Below are 18,451 nucleotides of genomic sequence, written 5' to 3' on the forward strand. Positions count from 1 at the left end.
TTTCCTCTGTTTATGTAGATCACTCATTCCCTTATAGCTGTTCCCTTATAACTCTTATAGCTGTTCACTGGAATTACCTGGGGCTTTTAGAGAATATGGACTCTGGCCTCATCCCTAAAGATCCCAATTTCATGGTTGGTGGTGGGCCCCGGGCACCACCCACAGTCCCCAACTAATACAGGATGGCAGTGAGAACCAGGGCAAGGTGGGGAGGCCTTCATGGACACACTGTGTTGGGTAGATTTCAGATGGTGCCAGAAATGGAAAGCCCCCAAATCGGCAGTGGTTGCCACAAGACAGAAAGTTTAGACTCAAGTTCCATCAGGGATCAAGTAAAAATTCTCAAGCCCTGCCAAGGAGGGTGGAGTCCTTGGGGAACGTGGACTCCAATGAGCTCAGCACTCGACTCTCAGTAGGGCGACCCTCCTTCTTATGGCCCCAGGCGGCGGCTGTGAGCTGGGCTGCAGACGGGAGAAGAGACCCAGAGGCGGGAAGGGCACTTTCCTGGAAGGCTTCCAGCTCGCGGTCTGTCCAGAACCCCATCATGTGGCCATGTCCCATAGCAAGCGAGGCGGGGATGTCATCTCCACTCTGGTTGGCATTGTCCCAGCAGAACGTGTATTACTGGGGGCAGTTATGGCCTCACTCACACAGATGTCCTTCCCGGCAGCCACAGCCCAGCACCTAAGGTCCGGAGCGGAACAGGGGTCGGCCCATCAGTCCATTCAGTGGAAGGTCCATTCAGAACTTGGGTTGGCCCATTCATTCAGTAACACACAGAGCCCTCGTGCGGCGCCAAGAAAGAAAACCCTAGACCTTTCCTTTCTCTCCCTCACCTCCCCCCATCTCCATGCCCTGACCTTCCTTCTCTGCACACCAGCTGTGCTTGCACATGAAGTCCTCCTCACCAGACCCCAAGCCCTGCTGAAAGCACCCACCGAGCCCCTCCTCCCCTGACTCTCCCACTCAGCAGCCCCAGGCATCGAGTCCTTGGCCTCCTGACGGGGTCTCCTTGCTCTCAAGAATTTATTCCCTGAGGATCCCCAGGGAGCTGGCTTCTGGGATGTGGCCTTGGCTGGCACTCTCAGAGCATCTGGGCCTGTCTAGCCCACAGGTCTGCCCTGGTACCCCAGAGCTGATAGAGACATATAGGAGCCCTGATCTCAGGCCCGGACCCCACAGTAAGAGTGGCAAACCAGCTCAGCCCTGAGGTTTGGGGCTTCTGCCCACCACCCCAGCCACCTAGTCAGCTCAGCTCAGTTCAGTTCAGTCGCTCAGTCGTGTCCCTCTCTTTGCAACCCCATGGACTGCAGCATACCCGTCTTCCCTGTCCATCACCAACTCCCAGAGCTTGCTCACACTCATGTCCATTGAGTCAGTAATGCCATCCAACCACCTCATCCTCTGTCATCCCCTTCTCCTCCTGCCTTCAATCCTTCCCAGCATCAGGGTCTTTTCCAATGAGTCAGTTCTTCATTGAGTCCAAACAAAAACCACCGAAAGGCACTGTCTGCCCCTACCAGGGTGGGGTGGGGTGAGAACAGGGGATGCCCAGCCAGCCTGCACCTGGTCTCCTGGTGAGACCTCAGGAGAGAGCAGCCTGGAGTGGGTACAGATGGACACTCGAGTCCAGAAGACAGCTGTGCCAACCACACAAAACCTACAAATGATAAATGCTGGAGAGGGTGAGGAGGAAAGGGAACCCTCTTCTACTCTTGGTGGGAATGTAAATTGATACAGCCACTATATAGAACACTCTGGAGTTTCCTCGAAATGAAGTGAAGTGAAAGTCACTCAGTTGTGTCTGACTCTTCATGACCACATGCATACAGTCCATGGAATTCTCCAGGCCAGAATACTGGAGTGAGTAGCAGTTCCCTTCTCCATGGAATCTTCCCAACCCAGGGACCAAACCCAGGTCTCCCACATTGCAGGCAGACTCTTTACCAGCTGAGCCACAAGGGAAGCCCTGGAGGTTCCTTAAGAAACTGAAAATAGGGACTTCCCTGGTGGTCCAGAAGTTAAGAATCCACCTTGCAATGCAGGGAATGTAGTTTCCACCCCTGGTCAGGAAGATCCCACACGCTTTGGGGCAGCTAAGTCCGAGTGCTACAACTAGAGAGACCATGTGGGCAATGAAAGATCCTGCATGATGCAACTAAGACCCGGTGTAGGCAAACAAATAAATACTTAAAAAGAGAGAGAGAGACCTAAAAATAGAGCTACCACACGACCCAGCAATCCCACTACTGGGTGTGTACCCAAAGAAACATAGTTCAAAAAGACACATGCACCCCAGTGTTCATTGCAGCACTATTTACAATAGCCAGGGCGTGGCAGACACACAAGATGGTGGAGTAGAAGGAGGTGCACTGATCTTCTTCTGCAAGAACTCCAAAATTACAACTTTCTGCTGAACAGCCATCAACAGGAGAATGTTGGCTCCCACCTAATGAAGATACCCCACGTCCATGGGCAAAGGAGAAGCCCCAGCATGATGGCAGGAGGGGCGAAACTGCATTTAGAATCAAACCCCATACACGCCAGAGACGCTTGGAGGGCTCAAACAAAACCCTGGGCACACCAGGAGACCCCACAGAGACTGAGCCAGACCTGACTCTGAGCGTTTGAGTGTCTCCTGTGGAGGTATGGGTCAGCAGTGGACTGCTGCAGAGCCAGAGGCTCTGGGTGTAGCAGAGCTGGGTATGGCATAAGCCCTCTTGGAAGGGTCACCATTAACCCCACCATAGAGCTGCCAGAACTTACATAGGACTGGGGAAACAAACTCTTGGAGGGCACAAAAAAAAAAGCTTGTGCCCCGGGACCCAGAAGAAAGGAGCAGTGACCCCAAAAGAGACTGACCCATACGTGCCTGGGAGTGTCCAGGGGCCTCTGGTGGAGGCGCGGGTCAGCGGTGGCCTGCTGCTGGGTCTGGGCCATTGACTGATTGCGGCAGTGCATGCATGGGACCTTCTGAAGGAGGTTGCCATTATCTTCATTACCTCCACCATAGTTTGGCCTCAGATCAAACAACAGGGAGGGAACACAGCCCCACCCATCAACAGAAAATTGGATTAAAGATTTACTGAGCATGGCCCCGCCCATCAGAACAAGACCCAGTTTTTACCACAGTCAGTCTCTCCCATCAGAAAGCTTCCATAAGCCTCTTATCATTATCCCTCAGAGGGAAGACAGAATGAAAACCACCATCACAGAAAACTAATCAAGCTGATCACATGGACCACAGCCTTGTCTAACTCAATGAAACTATGAGCCATGTCATGTAGGGCCACCAAAGACGGACGGGTCATGGTGCAGAAGTCTGACAAAACATGATCCACTGGAGAAGGAAATGGCAAGCCACTTCAGCATTCTTGCCTTGAGAACCCCATGAACAGTATGAAAACACAAAAAGATAGGACACTGAAAGATCAACTCCCCAGGCCAGTAGGTGCCCAATATGTTACTGGAGAACAGTGGAGAAATAACTCCAGAAAGAATGAAGGGATGGAGCCAAAGCAAAAACAACACCCAGGTGTGGCTGTGACTGGTGATGGAAGTAAAGTGTGATGCTGTAAAGAATGATATTGCATAGGAACCTGGAATGTTAGGTCCATGAATCAAGACAAATTGGAAGTGGTCAAACAGATGGCAAGAGTGAACAATGGCATTTTAGGAATCAGTGAACTAAAATGGGCCGGAATGGGTGAATTTAACTCAGGTGACCATTATATCTACTACTGTGGGCAGGAATCCCTTAGAAGAAATAGAGTAGCCCTCATAGTAAACAAAAGAGTCTGAAATGCAGTACTTGGATGCAATCTCAAAAACAACAGAATGACCTCTGTTCATTTCCAAGGCAAACTGCTCAATATCACAGTAATCAAAGTCTATGCCCCAACCAGTAATGCTGAAGAACCTGAAGTTGAACAGTTCTATGAAGACCTACAGGACCTTCTAGAACTAACGCCCCCAAAAGATGTCCTTTTCATTATAGGGGACTAGAACACAAAAGTAGGAAGTCAAGAGACACCTGGAGTAACAGGTAAATTTGGCTGTGGAGTACAGAATGAAACAGGGCAAAGGCTAACAGAGTTTGGCCTAGAGAATGCACTGGTCACAGCAAACAACTTCTTCCAGCAACACAAGAGAAGACTCTACACATGGACATCATGAGATGGTCAATACTGAAGTCAGATTATGTTCTGATTATGTTCTTTGCAGCTGAAGATGGAAAAGCTCTATACAGTCAGCAAAAAGAAGACTGGGAGCTGACTGTGGCTCAGATCATGAACTCCTTATTGCCAAATTCAGACTTAAATGAAAGAAAGTAGGGAAAACCACGAGACTATTCAGGTATGACTTAAATCAAATCCCTTACAATTATACGGTGGAAGTGACAAACAGATGCAAGGGATTAGATCTGATAGACAGTGTCTGAAGAACTATGGACTGAGGTTCATGACATTGTATAGGAGGCAGAGATCAAGTCCAACCCCAAGAAAAAGAAATGCAAAAAGCCAAAATAGTTTTCTGAGGAGGTCTTACAAATAACTGAGAAAAGAAGAGAAATGAAAGGCAAAGGAGAAAAGGAAAGATATACCCATTTGAATGTAGAGTTCCAAAGAATAGCAAGGAGAGATAAGAAAGCCTTCCTCAGTGATCAATGAAAAGAAATAGAGGAAAACAATAGAATGGGAAAGACTAGATATCTCTTAAAGAAAATTAGAGATACCAAGGGAATATTTCATGCAAAGATGGGCACAAAAAAGGACAGAAACGGTATGGACCTAACAGAAGCAGAAATTATTAAGAAGAGGTGGCAAGAATACACAGAAGTACTGTACAAAAATGGTCTTCATGACCCAGATAACCACGATACTGTGATCACCCACCTAGAGCCAGACATCCTGGAATGCAAAGTCAAGTGGGCCTTAGAAAGCGTCACTATGAACAAAGCTAGTGGAGGTGATGGAATTCCAGTTGAGCTATTTCAAATCCTAAAAGATGATGCTGTGAAAGTACTGCACTCAATATGCCAGCAAATATGGAAAACTCAGCAGTGGCCACAGGACTGGAAAAGGTCAGTTTTCATTCCAATCCCAAAGAAAGGCAATGCCAAAGAATGTTCAAACTACTGCACAATTGGATTCATCTCACATGCTTGCAAAGTAATGTTCAAAATTCTCTAAACCTGGCTTCAACAGTATGTGAACTGTGAACTTCCAGATGGTCAAGCTGGATTTAGAAAACGGAGAGGGACCAGAGATCAAATTGCCAACATCCGTTGGATCATTGAGAAAGCAAAAGAGTTCCAGAAAAACATCTACTTCTGCTTTATTGACTACTCCAAAGCCTTTCACTATGTGGATCACAACAAACTGTGGAAAATTCTTAAAGAGATGGGAATACCAGACCACCTGACCTGCCTCCTGAGAAATCTGCATGCAAGTCAAGAAGCAACAGTTAGAACTGGACATAGAACAAGACTGGTTCCAAATAGGGAAAGGAGTATGTCAAGGCTGTATATTGTCACCGTGCTTATTTAACTTATATGTAGAGTACATCATGCGAAATGCTGGGCTGGATCAAGCACAAGCTAGAATCAAGATTGCTGGGAGAAATATCAATAACCTCAGATATGCAGATGACACCACCATTATGGTAAAAAGTGAAGAACTAAAGAGCCTCTTGATGAAAGTGAAAGAGGAGAGTGAAAAAGTTGGCTTAAAGCTCAACATTCAGAAAACTAAGATCATGGCATCCGGTCCCATCATTTCATGGCATATAGATGGGGAAACAATGGAAACAGTTACAGACTATTTTGGGGGGGCTCCAAAATCACTGCGGATGGTGACTGCACCCATGAACTTAAAAGACGCTTGCTCCTTGGAAGAAAAACTATGACAAACCTAGATGGCATGTTAAAAAGCAGAGACATTATTTGCCAACAAAGGTCTGTCTTGTCAAAGCTTTGGTTTTTCTAGTAGTCATGTATGGACATGAGAGTTGGACCATAAAGAAGACTGGAGTGCCAAAAAACTGATGCTTTTGAACTGTGGTGTTGGAGAAGACTCTTGAGAGTCCCTTGGACTGCAAGGAGATCCAACCAGTCCATCCTAAAGGAGATCAGTCCTGGGTGTTCATTGGAAGCACTGATGCTGAAGCTGAAGCTCCAATACTTTGGCCACCTGATGCGAAGAACTGACTCATTGGAAAAGACCCTGATGCTGGAAAAGATTGAAGGCGGGAGGAGAAGGGGATGACTGAGGATGAGATGGTTGGATGGCATCACCGACTCCCTGGACATGAGTTTGAGCAAGCTCCAGGAGTTGGTGATAGAGAGGGAAGCCTGGCGTGCTGCAGCCCATGTGGGTCTCAAAGAGTCAGACACGACTGAGTGACTGAACCGAACTGAGACTTTTTGATGACGGACATTCTGACCAGAGGAGGTAATACCTCATTGTGGTTTTGATTTGCATTTCTCTAACAATTAATGATGCTAAGTATTTTTTCATATGCCTGTTGGCCATCTGTATGTCTTCTTTGGAGAGTGTCTAATTAGATCTTCTGCCCATTTTTTATTAGATTGTTTAGGTTTTCATATATTGAGCTACATGAGTTGTTTGTATTTCTGGAAATTAATCCATTTGTTTGTTACATCATTTGCAAATATTTTCTCCCGTTTTGTAGGTTGTCTTTTCATTTTGGAAGCATGGTGGCTTTTCAAGTGCTATTTATTGAATGGATGTACTTCCACAAGCCATGAATGAGTATCCACCTCCCTACACCATATCAGCATCTGGTTTTACAAACTGTTTTACATTCTAAATTTTTCGGGGCTTCCCAGGTGGCGCTAGAGGAATAATATAGATTCTTATGTCATTTTTATGTTATAAACTTTGCTAATTTGAAGAATTACCTTCCTACTTCACTTTGATTTTTAATTGTTATCTCTGGACAGTTTTATATGTTTATTAGCAATTAGAGAAAAAGTATGCGCTCCTGTACTCTGGCCCCTCCAATGTCTTCCTGTATCTGTTGAAATAAAACCCAAGCCCTTCGCAGAGCCTCTAAAGCTTTCCACGGTCGGGGGTCTGGCTACCTCTGTGGCCCCATGCTCCCATGGCGCTCCTCCTTGCCAGTCTGCTCCAGAAGCGTGAGCCCCAGTGCTGTCCCTCTGCCTGGGATGCTCTGCCCCCAGACCTGTGCATTTCTTGTTCCTTCACTTCTTTCTGGGAGGTACCCAATCGTCACCGCATCAGCAAGCTGGTCCCTGACCCTCCATCTAAAATGGCACCTCCCACTCCCCATCTCCTTACTCTGCCTTATACTCCTTCCTGTCACATACCTGTTTTCATGACACCTGGCATTAGGTCACATTCATTTATTGGTCTGTTTCACGTCAGTCTCACCCCATAGAAGGCAAGTTCCTTCTCAAGACCAAAAGAGGGTCTCGTAAGAAATACGTGCTCTACAGATGTTTGTGGAATCAATCAGTTTGTTGATTGCTTTCCAGCAATCAGGTGATACCAGGCCACCTGACCTGCCTCCTGAGAACTCTGCATGCAAGTCAAGAAGCAACAGTTAGAACTGGACATGGAACAAGACTGGTTCCAAATAGGGAAAGGAGTACGTCAGGGCTGTATACTGTCACCCTGCCTATTTGCTTTCCCTGACAATTGCTTTCCACGAATTGTCCTTCTACACTCTCCCGCAATTTCCTTTCCCTTATATTCTAGCTCTTCACATGGAAATGTGTTAATCCATCTTGTCAAGTTTCTGACAAGTGATTTTCCCAGTTGTTCCTTATACTTTTAATTGTTTTATGATCTTTTTAATGAACAAGAGCTCCAGTGTTTTTATGTAGATGGCTTTGCTATCCTTTCCTGGTGTCCTCCCCACTCAGCAGATAATTATTCACCTAATCCTCTTTTCTAGGTCTTGGAGGTTTCCTTTTATGCATTGAACTCTTTAATCCATCTGTAATTGATCTGCAGTAAAGGTGGGAGGTAAAGATGTCTCTTCCCCTAATTGGCCAGTTTTTCCAAATACCATGATGCAGCTATTCTTACTTTTCCACAAACTTGTGGAGCTTTCTTTATCATAGATCACATTTTCATATATTCTAGAGTCTAATTCTGAGTAATCTGTCAGCTACATCATATCATCTTATGAGCACTAGCCCTGAAGCCAGCTTGTCTGGAGGTAAATCCTGGATCTACCAGTTGCTAGCTGTGTGACCTAGGCACAGTACTTAACCTCTCTGTGCCCTGGTTTTTTTAATCTGCAAAGTGTGGATGACAATGGTACAAAATTGCCACTTTGCAGATAAAAAAATTCTAGCAAGCACCAGCAGTTTCCTCTGGTTAAATGCAACACATAGCTCAGAGGGCTGTTGTAAAGATTCAATTAATTGACAAATGTAAGGGCTCAGAAGAGGGCCCATCCTTCACGGACATTAGATGTGTGTTTTATCAAAGTGCTCTCCTCGTTATGCTTCTCTTTAAAAATTCCCCAGCTACAGAGGCCCTCCATAGACATTTCTCCAAAGATGACACACGTGTGCCAACAAGCCCATGAAAAGATGCTCAACATTGCTAATTATGAGAGAAATGCAAATCAAAACCACAATGAGGTATCACCTCGCTCTGGTCAGAAAGGCTTAACAGTATGGAGGCTCTTTAAAAAGCTAAAAGGAGAGCTGCCATATGATCCAGCAATCCCACTCCTGGGCATACACCCGGAGAAGCTAAAAACCCTAATTTGAAAAGACACATGCATCACAATGTTCATTGAAGTACTATTTACAATAGCCAAGACATAGAAGCAAGCTAAATGTCCATTGACAGATGAGTGGATAAAGAAGACATGGTATGTATGTGTGTGTGTGTATAATGTATATATAAAATGTATGTATATATATACACATATATATATGTACATGTGTATTTATATATACACACATATGTAAGAAATGGCTACCCACTCCAGTATTCCTGCCCAGAGAATTCCATGGACAGAGGAGCCTGGTGGGCTCCAGTCCATGGGGTCGCAAAAGTCAGACACAACTTAGCAACCAAACAACAGTGCACAATGGACTATTATGCAGCCATAAAAAAGGAATGAAATATTGCCATTTGCAGCAATTTGGATGGACTTACAGATTATCATATTAAGTGAAGTAAAATCAGATAAAAACAAATATGATATGATATCATGTACATGTGGAATATAAAAAATAATACAAATTAATTTATTTACAGAAAAATAAACTGACTCACAGACATAGGAGACAAATTTACAGTTACCAAAGGGGAAAAGTGGGGGATAAATTAGGAACCGGGGGTTGATAGACGCACACCACTGTATATAAAACAGATGAACAACACGGTCTTGCCGCCCAGCATGGGGAGCTATAGTCAGCATCTGGTACTTATCTATGATGGAAAAGAAGTTCAAATATGTAACTGCATCACTGCTGTGTTACTAATGCAATGTTATAATCAACTACATGTATTTCTTTATTTATTAACAGCAATAAATCTTTACTGAGGCTTTTTTAAACAAAATAACTTTAAAAACAAAACCCCCCATATGTAAACAAGAAAGCAAATAAAGTTAGTTGGCATTATTATGTCCATCCAAGAATCAAAACAAGTCCTGTGTTAACATTCCATAATCGAGTGAAATGTTTTGACCCATCAATGTTCAGGGTAATTGTATTCAATGTTATCAATAATGGAATCTTATCTTTGAACATTATAAAATAGTTTATGGATTGTAAACTATAAAGCTCAGGTTTTCATTTTTCTCATCAATCCTTATGCCGTATATCCACTAGCCCTAAAACATATTTATGTTGTCCATATTAGTCCAAAATATCCATTGCCCAAAATTAACCAGGTTACAGCTATTTGATCTCCTCCAGAAGAGGTTTTAAAGGGTGGCATGTGCTAAAATCCATATATGACAACATCGTTTTTCAAAGCTAACCTGATGCTAAATTCTACCTAATCTGCTGTATCTTCATTTCTTCTCACTTCCTATACGTACACTACATGCCATAGCAACTTTACCTTAAAAAATGCAGTTAATACATTAACACACATTCAGGCAATAAGTTCTGACAAAGTTGCAGTTTATTTCTATATTTCAATAAATAAACAAAATGACCAAAAGTAATTCCCCAACCACATCCGTTTATCCGTCTTCCAGAGGTACTCTAGAATCATTCAGTAACTTTTCAGATCATCCTTCTGGGATTCTGATTGGGATTGCCTTGACGTGAGCAGTTAATTTGGAAAGCATGGACATCTTTAGCATCCCTGTCCTCTCGCCAGCCACGCGCTGGCCTCCCAGGGACTCCTCTGACGTCCCTCAGCAGGGTTATAGGGAGAGGAGAGGGAGGAGTTGGAACTCTCCCCATCTGGGCTGGAGGGGACATGAGCTCATCTGACTAAATCATCATTTCAAGACCAAGACGGTCCAGCCAAGAAGAGACAGTGTCAATGAGAACATGACTGAAAGGACCATCGAATTCCTTCAGCTGAAGTGATGGCAGCGCTAGGGTGTTGGTGGACGCTGGGCTTCAAGGACTGAATGACACGCAAGTTGTGGTCTCTGGTCTCACCAAGGACTTTGCTAAACATCTCCAAGTTTGTCTGCAAACCCCTCCATTTCTTTGGTGACTGGGTAGTATCAGGGGAAAAGAATGATTATTATTAATAATTACTGTTATCATTCATTTATTCATTTTGAGGAAGCACTGGAAAAGCCCGAGGGGAGTAAGGTCGGCAGAGACCCCTCAAGAGCTCTGGGCTGCCAGGGTGGACCCCCTTGAAGGTCTTGTGCCCCCCAAGATACACAGAGCTCAAGGGATGGGGCGTGGAACCACGGATGTGCCGGACAACCTCTGCAGAGGAAGGTGACTTGGGAAGAGAGAACTCCCAGGGGTGAAAGTGCCCACGTTCATGGTCAGCGCTCAGCCCGGGTGCCTGGAGCTCTGAGATCCCGTGTGGCTGTCCCCAGCTGCGGTTGGCTGTGACTGCTGTGTGCAAGTGACCAGCATCACTCTCATAGATGCAGAAGCAGATCCTGGAGCCCAGAGGGCACCCGAGCAGCGGAGGAACCAGGTGAGCCCTCAGGGCACTGAGCTGTAGGCAGTTGGTGATGCGAGCAGCACTGAGCTGGCCAGCAGTCCTGGGGGCTGGCAGCAGCTCCACGGCAGGCTCTGGTCAATGTCTGCTCGTGGGGCAGCCTCCGCCCAGGTCCTCTGCCCCGCGTGCCTTTCTTGCCCACACCGGCTGGGGACGAGGGTCTTGCCATGAACTTCAGGGCACACCGGTCTCCCCACACTGGGACAAGCTGTCTTCCCCTTTGGCACTGAGTGCCCAAGGGTGGGTGTTTCACCCAGGGGCCGGTCAGGTCCCCTGCCCAGGAGAAGTGTTCCTAACTAGGGACAGCTCCAGTCTCCTGGAGGGCAGTTTTGGCTGTCATTTAACTGGGTCCCATCTCTGACATTCGTGGGACAGTCCATACTACAAAGAACTACCTGGTAGCGATGCCGAAACCCCGGGTAGAGACGCCCTGGACTGCAGGTGGTGCTGAGGCAAGGAGATGGCAGAGTTCCAAGACGCTCTTGGGAACTCAGGGTCCCACTCTGGTCCACTCATGTCGATCCTGGGTGGCTGCCACTGGACTGCAGAACTGCCTTCTGGAGGGAAAGTGTAATTAGAGGGAAGAATGGAAACCTCCTGACTTTACAAATGTGACTTTGCAAAATGAGGCAGGAAGACAAATTTGTCTTCACTATTATTCATGAAGGAAAGTCCTTTGTAAATCCCAAATTAACAATCTCTCACTTAGAGATGGGCAATTATCATTCTTTTCTCCCAATTTATAGCTCTCAAAATCCTGAAGTATGAAAATTATTGGGGGAAAAAAATTCCAGCCATGGTCATGGAAAATGGAAATCCACTTCAAAACTACTGATAAACATTTTTCAATGATCCATAGTCTAAAGCCCAAAAGTAATCATCACATACACGTATGTGAAAATGACTGCTTTGGTAACACAAATATTCTGAATGATCACATGAAGGTCTATGCTATTTCTGCATGTGGGTGGCCGAGTGTCCCAAGTTAGTACAAAATCAAATGTTGAGTGTGGCTGGATTTCACCCAACTCGGAGATTTTCTGATTAAAGATGGCAACAACAATGCATTGAAAAGCTTATCTTAGCTTTTACAGGGCTGGGGCTCCTGGCAGCTTTCTTAATCATCCCACCAGGCCCCTCTGGAGGGAGATGAGTGTCTGTGCCGAGGAGGAATTGTACAAATATGAGGCATGATGAAACCCCTTCTGAAACAAGACGTCACATCATTATTCGTAATCGACACAGCTGCTAAGACCGCCGATGTCGGGCTTTGTGCAGAACAACTAGAGCTGGGCTCCTGCCTCCCCCCAGGCCCACCCCAGGGACCCCCGACTTCGGGTCCAAGTTGTCACTTAGCTGCCATCACAGCAGATCCCATCAGCTAGCACGTGTGGATCACTGAAGCCATTTGGTTTCATGGAAGAAGTCTGAGTTGAGACGGTCTCCGTGGCTGAAGAGGTACCTCCTGCCCTGGGTGGTCCCCAGCCCAGGCAGCTCTCTCCCTCCATGGACTTTGGGCTCCTTGAGGGCAGAAGGCACCTGTGCAGGACCTAAACCTGTTTTGTCAAGTGAGTGAAGACAGAGCTGCTGATTCCAGGCCATCTCCACAAAGGACAGGATTGAACAGTGAACGTGGTGGGACTAACCCGGGTTGGACAGGTGGAAGGGGGCTCACTGAGGTGCTTGAGGTCACCCCGCAGAGGGGCAGCTGCAGAGGCAGACATGTCCACGCAGCCCTTGGTTCTGCCTGGCCTTCATCTGGGGAGCCTGCTTCTGTTCCAATAAAAATGGAAACAGTGACTCATGGTGCCAACCGTGTGCCCCGTGCTGCCCAGCGCCCTGAGCCCACATCAGGCCCTTGGATCAGCCCTGCTGATGCTGACGGGGAAACTGAGGTCGGAGAGTTAAACCCCCAAGGGTGGGAACCCAGGTGGTCTGAGTTCAAAACTGTGCACTGAGGCCCCAGGCAGGCTGCTGCGGTGGCCCTGATGTTACCACGCACATCAACTGTGCTTTATCGTTAACCTCCCCAGAAACCAAGGCGTCCTGAAGTCTGGGACCTTGTGCCAGGTCATCAGGAGAAGACACAAAGGTTCAGATGTGGGGGTAGAGGGGGGTGTGGGGGGTGGTGGGAGGAGTGGGGGATAGGGGTAGTAGGGGGCTGGGAGAGTAGAGGGGAGGGAGGTGGGGTGCGCTGGTTTGGTCAAGGTTAGCTAGTGAAAGAAAGCGAAAGTTGCTCAGTCATGTCCAACTCTTTGCGACCCCATGGACTAAGTCCATGGAATTCTCCAGGCCAAAATACTGGAGTGGGTAGCCTTTCCCTTCTCCAGGGGAATCTTCCCAACCCAGGGATCGAAACCAGGTCTCCCACATTGCAGGTGGATTCTTTACCAGCTGAGTCACTAGGGAAGCCCAAGAATTCTGGAGTGGGTAGCCTATCCCTTCTCCGGGAGATCTTCCTGACCCAGGAGTCGAACCGGGGTCTCCTGCATTGCAGGCGGATGCTTTACCAACTCATCTATCAGGGAAGCCCAAGGTTAGCTAAGGGGGTTACCATTAAGATCTGACTCCCCTCCCGTGTCCTCTGTGCTGCTCTGCACCCCCCTCTCTGGAAGACCTACTCAACTTCATCCTTGTCAGATGATGGACTCTCTACTTGAAGAAACAGGAAAACTCAAAAAAGGGGTCAGGTATCACCAGCCCTGCCCCACCCCCAATCACCCCTTGTCCACCAACAAGATTGGGGGGAGCTCTGTCTCCCCAACAGTTGCCCATCACCAGCCTTCCCCAAAAGGCCAGTCCTTGTTCCCTGGCCTCTGACCCCTGACCCAGGGGGCTGGGTGTGTGAGCCAGTGGCCTTGGCCTCAGGGCCCAGAGCTTTTGGAGAGAGAGCCGAGGTTTTTGAGTGATCCAGGCCCCACTGCACTGCCGCCCTGACGGGGCCCACTGCCCCAGCCTGGCTGTGGGCCCGCAGGGCAGCGTGAGGAGGGCAGGTGAAGCCCTGGGTGCAGGGGTGAGTCCCTCATGTTCCCACGTGCGCCCCAGGCCCCAGCTACCTTGTGGCCCCTGGGAGAGATGCTCGGGGCAACTTCCATCCAGACCACCAGGCCGCGGTTTCCGACAGCCGGGCTGCGCACCCCGCCCCCACCCTGCGGCCCCTCCAAGCTGGACCGGGGCAGCCCCTCTCGGTTTCCTGCCGCGGGGTGGCCGGGCCGCGCTTTGTCATTCAGAGCCGGGCCGCGCTCCCTCCCTGGGATCAGGCGGCCACTTCCAAACCCCCAGGGCGCTCAGGGGGCTTCAGGGTCCCGCCGAGCCAGGTGCGCGGGCGGAAGTCGGGCTGGGGAGGGGCAGAGGGGAACGTGCGGGGATGAGGCCGCCGGAGCGCGGGCCGGGGGCGGGGGGAGGGCTTCACGGGATCAGGTCGGTGTAATCCCATTTAGGCCTTTGTCATTCGGGCGGCCGTGGAGCCCGAGCCGGGGGGGGGGGGGGGGGGGGGGGGGGGGGGGGGCCGGGCCCTTTAAGAGGGCGCGCGGCCACACCAGAGCCGGACAGGCCTGACAAAGGCGCGGGTCCAGTGGCGGGAAATAGATGGGGGCGCCGGGGGCGTCCAGCGAGACATCTGCCTCCCAGACCGGACTCTGCCCCGGGCTTTGGCCGGGGGCCCTAGGCCGCTCTCCAGCCGCGGCCACGCTTTGGGCGGGGGCACTCCTCCAATTTCGAGCTCCGGACCCGGGACAGCGTCCCTGCCAAGGTCGCAGGGGGTGGGGGGGCGGGATCCTCGACCCCCCGACCGCCTCCCTGCCTCCTCGGGTCGATCCCGGCCTCCTTCCTCTCTCCCTCGAGGCCCAGGGCCTCCTCGCGGTCCAGCAGCGTCTCTCCAGCGGCCGGGCCTGGCTCAGTGGGCCTCTGCCTGGCGCAGTGGGCGGCCTGGCTCCGGGGCGGGGCTGCCCCAGGCAGTGGAAGGCGAGCAGGCCAGGCCCCAAGCTTGTATTGGGGGAGCTTCTGGCGGTCGGGGCGAGGGTGGACTTTGGGGTGGGGAGGAGAGCAGCCCAGAATCCAGACCCCGGGGGAGACCCCAGAGGCGGAGTGGGGGTGGGGAAGGGTGACTGTCGGAGACCAGAAAGGGGGGCGCCGCACCCTGGCGGTTGGCGGGAGGGCGCTGGAGGGTGGGAAGTGGGGAACCCAGACCAGCTCCGGGGGGCCTCCGCGCGGTGGAACAGGAGCCCGGCAGAGCTCAGAGGCGCAGGCCCGGCTTCTGGAGGTGGAAGATGCTGTGTGCCAGGCGCCTGGGAACGGCTCCTCCGGGGTGTCCGGCTCTTGGATACCCGCGAGCCAGGAAAATCAACAGACCCGGCCAGGCGGGGTTAGACGTGAGAGGGAAACGCACACCTGCACACATTAACACTCTACCATGCACACAGCCGCCTGCATGCACACCCTATCCATCACGCTGCTAACTCCGTGGGGAGGGCGGCCCTCAGCAGGGACCTCTGCATCCGAGTTGGCAGTCTGAGCGGGCAGCACCGTGTGCCGGCTGGAAGGGCAGCATTCCTTGGTCTGGTGGAGCAGCCAGACCAGGCCTTGATCCTCGTGGGCACCGAGCCCGGAGGGCTTCCAGAGTTTCAGGCCTGTGCCCTCCTGGTGGCACAGAGCCGGTTGTGCGCGCCCCGCCTCCACAGGAGCAGACCCGTCCACAGTGGGCCCGGGTACCCTGGTCCAAAGCCTATCAAACGTGTGCTCCCTGACCTTGCCCCAAAGCCAGAGAGGGCGGAAGTCAGCTTAGGTCTTTCACTTCTGAACTGTTCAAATAGGCAATCAATTTTTATGATGTGATTTATAATTTATGCAGGTTGTCTTCATACATATGGTGTTGCTTTTGTGTGTTGGAGTTTCAAGCGCTTTATTACTCTGACGGTGTGATTTGCATTCACGTTCGGTTACCAAGATCATATTTCTCCTGTTTACACCATAAGGGCCCGAAATGAAGATTAATGCCACCTCCCTTTGCCCAGGCACCTCCTTCCTGGTAGACCCCAGACCTCGGCTCCCGGCTAGACCCCAGAGCCTGCCATTCAGCTTTGGCAGGATGAGGCCCTGCTGCGCCCTGCCTGTCTGGGAAGGGTTGGCACATCAGAGCATCCAAGCAGACCGCCTGCTCCAGTCATGAGTGCCTGAGCAGAGGCCTGGGGTCTTCCGGGACGGAAATAAGGGTGCGTACATAAGAGCATCCTCTCCAGGGAGGCCATGGCTGGGTGCTAGCAGACCATTAGGCTGTGTGGGTCACCCAAGATTGACACTTCCACCAAGGCCATGAAATGCACGGTGCTCCAACCACTCAGGACCTCACCCCACCCTCCACTCAGGATTTCCACACGGAGCTGAGAAGGCCCTGAGGCGAGAATCAGGTGGTGACCAGATCCCAAGGCTGCCAGAGTGTCCCTGCTGGCTTCTTACTCACCAGAGTCCTCTGCCAAGGGGGGACAGAGAGTGTCTCCGCATGGGACAGGCCTGGGGACAGAGGGAGCAGCCACAGAAGCCCGTGCTAGGCTTGCCAGACACAGTTGAAATGATTAAGTCAATTAAGCTCCAACAAACAGATGCAAGAAGGAGCAGGCACTGACCCCAAGAGAAAGGGCATCTTGCAAGGCAGGTACTTGCGGCAGCTGCATACCTAGTGTGGCCGGGCCAGCACGTGGACAATCATGGCATCTGGATGGTCCAGCCAGGCAAACACGGTCTCCAGAGGCCTGGGAGGCCTCCCCACCCCACCCCACCCCAGTTCGCCCTCTTTAGCTGAAAAGACCCTGCCAAAGAACCACCCTGGGCCTGAGGACTGGAGGGGAAAACCACACAGAAGCCTGTGCTGAGTCTCCAAAATTCCAGCAAGGGCTGGGGTTGGGAAAAATCCAAGCACTGGTGGCCCAAGGCGCTGACTCGAGGGGTACTCCCAGGCCCTGCAGGGAGCATGGGGGAGGAGGTTATTTGAGACCCGAGACCAATCTAAGAGGGCCCTGCCCCAGAAATTGGAGATGTGACTTCAGGTTTTCAAAGCACCCTTGGTTCTACAAAGGCCAGGGGTACCCAGTTCTCTGAGGGGCTAGGGCTGGGGTTCATCCCATTTGGTGTCTCTTCCTGCAGTCCCCCCTCACTTCAGACCCCTGCCCCGGCTGGTGGACCCAGGGTGCAGACAGCCCCCAGGAGCCCTAGCGCAGGGAGGGGGGGGGGGGCGCAGGTCCGCGGTGCTCCCAAGCGTAATTATTTGATCTGCAGATGTAAGTGGAATTTATTGTAACAACAAATATAGTGATGTCAAAACCCAACCTTGGATTAAAGCCGGCAGCCAAAGGGGAAGTGTATTAATTTCCAACAGCATCTCAGGCCAGAGCCTATTAGAACAAGCTATTCTTCAGGCCCCCCCATCAGAATTAATCATTGGGAGTTAATTTGAAGCTCAGACAAGTTGCTGTTAATTTAGTGCAGGGAGGACGGGATGGAATAAAAAGCGGAGGTGCTGGCCGAGCCTCGTGGGTCTCATTAATCAGCCAGCTGAGACGGCCTGGCTTGATTACAATTTGCAAAAAAATTCATTAGGGCCCGGGCGATTGACAATTTTTCTCTCTGCCTGTGATGTGACTCATTAGGCAGCCAAATGAAAGCCATGATGACGGCCATGATGACAGCGGCCATCAAGCGCCGCTTGTTTATCTTCCTCCCCTCGGCCTGTCTCTGGGGCCTGGGCCTCCTCTGGCTGGGCTCTCAGGGGGCGCCCAGCGTCCTGGGGTCGGTAAGGAGGGGGCACTGAGCCCAGAGAGGGCAGGGGCCAACCCGGCAGTGGTGTGGTGTCTGCAAAGCTGGGGTACCCGGGGGGCCTCCACTCCTGCAGCTTCCAGAGGCAGAGGGCCAGCACAGCTGGGGATGGGCCTGGGAGCTTGAGCCCCTTCGTATGTAGGGCTCCCTGAAGGTGCCCCCCGAATTCCTGGGGAGCTTCACTTCCCCCTCACGTGTGTGAAGCCAAGGCCAGTGGGTCCCTCCCTGATGTGTCTCTCATCCCCACCATGAGCTTTTGGAAAAGGTGACAGGGGTGTCACACCTGTTATGGTGGAAAGGTGTATGGAGGGGCGTGTCCTGCTCTCAACACCCAGGGCTCCTTCCCCAGGGATAGAGTGCCAGGTGGAGGTATCGCCGCCCCGCCGGAAGGCGGCAGCTGCCCTGGCCCGCAGGCCTGGGAATCCAGGCCACCGGCCACAGTTGTGCCAGGGGCACCTATGCGGCCCGGGAACGGACCGGCCCGG

The sequence above is a fragment of the Dama dama genome, chromosome 20 (genome assembly GCF_033118175.1).
Source record: "Dama dama isolate Ldn47 chromosome 20, ASM3311817v1, whole genome shotgun sequence".
Lineage (NCBI taxonomy): Eukaryota > Metazoa > Chordata > Mammalia > Artiodactyla > Cervidae > Dama > Dama dama.